The following is a 6517-nucleotide window of genomic DNA, read 5'->3' as shown; positions in this document are numbered from 1 at the left end:
AGCAACATGGATGAACCTGGAGGACATTATGCTAAGTTGTCATAAGTCAGGCACAAAAGACAAATATTGCATTATCTCACTTACATGTGGAATCTGACAAATACCAATGTATGTTTGGTGGGAATCAGAGTGAGACTCTGTCTCAAAAATAAAAAAAAAAAAAAAAAAAGGTGGAATCCTTGATTCCATATTATGAATCCTAAAAGTGGGTTAGCACCAGTTTTAGGAGGGCTATGAGCATAAGGTGACATGATTTGGACTTTGCTATGGAAACAAAACCACTTACAAGGGTCTTGAGCAAGGAAGTGACACAATCTCAGTGGTATTTTAGGAAGATTTAGGTGGGGGTACCAGGTACAGTGTGAGTTAGGTACTAATAGGTGATAGGGCTAGGGGGAACAGAGGGGACAGAGACCTAATTAAAGGCTACAGGGAAAACTAAAATTATTTTGACTGAATTTTCTACCAATACAAAGTAGGTCCAAAAAAAGTGCCGTTTAGAACAAAAATATGTAACCCAATGCTCATGTGGCTTGATCATATGTAATTCAGCCACGCTAATGTTGTACCCCAAGCAAAAACATGCCCTTTGAAAATCTAAAGTTTAGTGTCCGGAATTAATTTAATCAGCCATGCTAAACAATGTGAAAGTCAGCCTTCTTATAGCATGCTGGGCTGAAGTTATTTATTTATGTTCTGAACTTGAACCTTCCAAGATAAACCCTTAGAGATGTTGCACCCAATTTTCTTCAGTACCCAGGAACACAAGTGGTGCCTGCGAAAATTAATTTACAACATCCAAATTCAGTCTTCTTGTAATTGGATAAAGGGCATATTTGCTCCCAATAAGTAACAGACGGGTACTTCTGCCAAATACCACTTGTATCAGAAACATATCTCTTGCTGCTGATTTGTTCTAGTAAAATGTTTTTGGCGTCTCATTTTTCCCTTGTATTTTCACCAATAACTCCCTACTGCAGGACCTTGCAACTTCAGTAGCTGGATTTGGTAACTAACTGGTCTTCCTGCCTCTGTTCCCTGTCCAGCTCCCTGACAGCTAATCTAATGCACCTTGCCTCTGGTCCTCCACCAAATCTCCCTAATGTGCCACTTAGATGATGGCACGCCCTTGTTCAAGAACCTCTGAAATGGTTTTCTGTTTACACAGCTAGGTCCAAGCTCTGTAACCTCACACTCATGCCCTCCGTAATATGGTCGTAACCCACTTTTCCAGCCTTACCTCCATGACTCACTCTCCCAAAGTCTCCATTCCAGCTTGATCTTCTTCAGTTTCTCCCAAACACTTCCTCTACTCCCCCAGCTCTCACCCTTTGTTCCCCCAATCCTCCTTCTCTAAAAGGCCTTCCTCACTCTTCTCTGTTTTCCAAATCCTTCAAATCCATTGAGAATCAGCTCAATCCCCTGTGGGAGGAAGTCTTTCCAGACCACTGGGCATGAAATAGGGTTGTGTACTTTCCTGCCCACAACATGATTTATCATGGCACCAAATCCATATCAGATTATTTTATGTGGAGTACCAAATTTTCAAAAGGGATAAATCTCTTCACACCTAAATGGTAAGTTTCCTGAGAGTAAAGTCTCTTTAGTATGCCTCTCACAGGGTTCCATAATGCCTTTCATCTAGAAAAATCTGAGTAAATATCTCAGCCTAAGCAGGAATGAGACCCCATCTCCACAAAAAAATAGAAAAATTAGCCAGGTATGGTGGCATGCAACTGTAGTCCCAGCTACTTGGGAGGCTGAAGCAAGAAGATCACTTGAGCCCAGGAGTTTGAGGTTGCAGTGAGCTATGATGACACCACGGCACTGTAGCCTGGCTGACAGAGCAAGACCCTGTCTCTAAAAAACAAACAAACAAACAAACAAAAAAACCAGTAAATATCTGTTAATTAAGTAAATATAAGAAAGTTCTTGGCTGGAATAGTTTTTAATTGAGGACATGCCACCTACACTGGTTCCAGAAAGGATTTAAAGCGGCATACATGTCTACATAAAATGTAGCAAGTTAGCAAGTACAATCTTGCAATTCTCTTTTTGTTCCCCTCTATCATGTACAAAATGCAGTTTCTAGGTACTTCAAAGGTTTACAAAGACAAGAACATATCCTCGAGTTCCTGACCTAAAGAAGCTTTCAACCAAGTAGACTAGCACAAGCCACCAATTCCTTACTATGATGTGTTTCAGACAGAGGACTCACATGAAGATAGGAAGGCGGGCTTATGCTCGGAGTGTGTATAGAGCAATGATTTCCTCACATATCTAAGGTTATTATTTTGTTTTCTGTAGAGCCACTAGAGTACCATGTCCTTCATTTCTTTTGAACATAGATAAACAAAAAATTTTCCACTTTCAGTATGTTCCAGGGACTTGTGAGCCAACTGGAAATCCAGTGTTTTTTTTCCTTTGGTTTATATTAATATAAATGTACTGGTCTTACAATGAAAAAATGTTTCAGTAAAACTGATGTTGTGGTCAAATTCAAGCTGCATTTGCAAAGCTGGAGCAGGAATACAATAGTCAAACAAATATTATAACATAGTATGTGTACCTCTGTCACTAAGGAGACTAGGTGAAGAATTAGGGATGGGTAATCACACATTTCTAGATTACTCTCAAAATACCTAACCACACATCCTTTGGAGGGCCAGTAGATCGCCCTGTATCACCATTTGTGCAGCAGTATGGCATCTAAACATGTTGGTGATGCAATGTTTCTATATATCACAATGTACCCCCAAAGAGAGCTAAAGTTTCTGCAAAAGAGATTTTGACAGGTGGTGGTGTTTTCCTAGAACCATTTCCATAATCCATCATTGCCCCCAAGGAACCAGAAGGCACTGGCTTTGAAGTCCACTATTATACTATCTGTCATCTGTAAAGAAGAGCCTGGCCCTAGGATATGAGATATAACACAGAGACTGCTTATGTTAAGCAAAGACCTCATAAATAAGAATGCAATAAAATGGGCCATAGTGACTTAATTCTCATTGCCATTCTGGGTTTGAGTGTCGAGCCAAGCCAAATAAAGACAAAGAATCAGAGGAGTGCATTGGCTGACTGGGTTGTATATTAAAAAACAACAAATCTAAGCTACCGTTTCAGTCCCTGCTTAAAAAGTAATAAAAGCCATGATTATACATATTTATTTACCATTGTTTAAAAATAATAAAGGAGACATTTGTGCTGGAAAAAATATAAATGGTATATTCAGTGACAGCTCTTTAAACATGAATCCAGAAACAACACTGAGATTAGCAGTACACATGACACGGCCGTCTAAAAATACAAAGTGCCCTGAAATCTAGTGACCAACACATAGATAGAAATACTACTTCACAGCTTTGTGCTTCTAAAAAGCCAACTTAATGCAATGATGCTTTAAATTACATCTATCTGAAATAGCCTCAAAGTAGGTGTTGCCGAACATGCTAGTAACTCTGGAAGGAAAAGGGACACTGGCATGTCCCAGATGCCTGCGTGGGACTGTGGCAGCTAGCAGCAGCAGGAAATAAAGGGCGACAGAAAACAGGCCCTGCTCAGAATTTGGGAGAACCGCTTTTCTCTTAAATCATCTGACCTGCTGAACCCCTTTCTACCTTGACCTTTGAGACCTGCATCACCCTGGATGCTTCCTGATCTTCTGGTTTTAACACAATGGGAGTTCCTTGCTCTACATCCCTCCTAACTTGAACCCCGCTCTCCTCCGGACCCCAAATCCTGACCCTGTAAATGGGCCTGTTCACATCCTGCTGAGTCTTCACCCTAACCGAAGGAAGATTCTAACCTTGTATGATCAACAGGTACAAGTAGTCACTAAAAATTTTTATTCAAGAATTTTTATCTCACACCTCAAGATAATGCACAAAAGAAACTAAAACCAGAGCAAGTTCAAAGCCTCCCAGTAAAGAAATCTCTAAATTTGTTGCTACACAATACAGAGAACACGCAAAGAGATCTGAATGTTTATGGTCTTAGGAGACAGTGGCCAGGAAAGGAATGATTTTTCGCTTGCATATTCACACAGTAAAACAATGTTTCACCAACATCAGTTCAGCCTCAGAACCAGTTGTGAAAAAGGCACTATTGTAACTTCATTCTGGGTGATGGATATACGGATGTTCACTCTACTATTTTATCTACTTTTGTGGATATAGAAATTTTTTACTAAAATTTAAAACAAAAATTTTTTTTTTACTAAAATTTTTTACTAAAAAATTTTTATATCAAATTGTATGTTTTGTATTCTATCAATTGTATTCTATCAAATTGTATGTTTTAAAAGAGTGATTCAAGGTACATGAATTATATCTCAAGAAGAAAAAAAATATACGCTTTTCAGAGGGGAGGTGGGAGAAATTCAGGCACTAGACAAAGTCTCTTGTCCAAGGCCAAATAGGATATCCTTGGAAAAATGTAAAAATGCGCACAAAATCTATTCAGTTATTCAATTAAGGAGACAAAATCATGACAAAATCCTTTTACTCTCATGGTTTAAAAAGAAAAAAATGCAGACACTCTACCAAAACAGAGTTCAGGAGAAAGCCTACAGCTTTTGGTAACTTTGCATGAATAGAAGCGGGCTTCTCCCGTTCGTTTATCCTTTAATAGCTCGGTTTTACCTCAAAACTGAAAAAAACAAAATAACAGCTTCATGAATGGAGCTAAAAAATAAGGCTCTATAAAAGATGGAAACTGAGGCACAGTGAGGAAAAGGAGGAACAACGCTGGACGGTAGAGGACGGGAAGGAGGCTTGTCGTCGCTGCAGAGTGGTCGGGATGAGCAAGGTCTTATATTAATAGTATTTAAGAAAAATAAAGGAAATGATTCCCCTCAAATAATAGCACGCTTAGGAAGCTAAAATATCTGAATAACATGGCGGGGAAATATCGTTTCTTTTCACATCACAAAAAAAGAAAGGCACCCAAATCTCCAGAATAGACAGACGAACTAGGCGGAGAAACAAATGAAAAGGTGATGTGATTCTGAGTAACTGTGAAGTGCAAGAAAAGAGAATCCATTTGATCTTAGTGCTTTGAACATTCTCCCTAAAAAACCACAGATTTGGTTACACAGAATTGCATTTCTTCCTCTAGTTTCCAATGTGTAGAATAAGACTCTAGACAAAGCAAGGCAAGCTTACTCGTAATAACATCAAAATGTGTTATAGATGTAGGAACAGAGCTGATGGAGTTCAGAAGTGAGAACGGGGAAGAAGCTGAGAATAAATTGAATACAGCTGAACAAAATAACTGCATAACAAACAAACACATTAAAGACATTTTTGCCATCAAAAACATGAACCCACTGGATATGGCAATTTTCTACTTCAATCCAGATGGTCAAATGCCAACTTGATTGGCATTCAGGCAATGTTAGGTGCTTGCTTCAGTGCTAGAAAATAAACTGAATACAGCCAAACAGGCTTCAAGAAAGCTCAGCCAAGCTCTTTACTTGTCAGGGCATGTTTCTATTAGTAAAAATAAAGTAAAAAGAAGCAGTGAATGTCCTGGCCTTGACTATAACAGATGGACTCCCTATTTTCAGCTAGAATAAGAATAAAGATAGCCATTTCTTAAATAACAGCAAATCTGTTAGCACCAACTTTTGAAGCCTTAATTTAACATACAATGTGCAATTATAAAACATGAGAGAGAACTGTCTCCAAAATTATTTAACAGTGTTCCTAGGCTTTAAATGGAAAGTCTCTTACAATATAGTAGATAGTTTAATATGCATTGAAAAGATTCTGAATTAAGTCTGGCCAATGTACCTCAAATATGTACCTCAAAATTTTAAGAATATATATTTTGTTAGTTATTAGTGGGAATTACTTTAAAGAATGGACATTTTAAGCTTTTCATACTTGCAGCTTATGCTGCACATAAAAAAAACAGGAACACTAACACAAATGGACAGTTAGAGATTCTCAGCAGTGGTTTTATCCCTTCCCTACATTCTCTTAGGGAAATTCTTTGTTTCTTTGCTGGGGACTATGTAGAAATAAGCAGTCTTAGGGGACTTCCACCATTTCCCTTGTAAGTCTTTCTTATTCTGCCCAGGAGGAAATCTGGGCATTATTAAATCCTCACTCCTACACATCCTCCTAGGGGACTCGTTAAAATGGAAAATTGTGGGTATGGAAAGGAAGTGGCTGCAGCCTAAAATTTAAATTTACAGGAAATTAGTACTATGCCAGTTAGATATAGTAAGTTGACATAGTAACTTGGATATAGTAACTTCAATAATATATACACTATATTAAATATAGTAAGTTGGAGAGTAACTCAGGCAGAGCCAGTATGGAAGCAGTTCCTTTGACATAAGAAAAGATTCCTGCTTCTCTGGGGTGACTGCAAATCAGGGAAGATGCTGTCTTAAGTACTTTGGAAATCATTTAACAATGGTGGTATACTACTTACAAGTGACTCTAAAGAATTCTAGATAACACCTTGATAGACTTATTCTTTTTTTTTCCTTTTTCTTTTACGAGATGGG

The sequence above is a fragment of the Propithecus coquereli genome, unplaced genomic scaffold (assembly GCF_000956105.1).
Source record: "Propithecus coquereli isolate 6110/MARCELLA unplaced genomic scaffold, Pcoq_1.0 Scaffold84, whole genome shotgun sequence".
Lineage (NCBI taxonomy): Eukaryota > Metazoa > Chordata > Mammalia > Primates > Indriidae > Propithecus > Propithecus coquereli.
Note: the sequence above shows the minus strand (reverse complement) of the source record.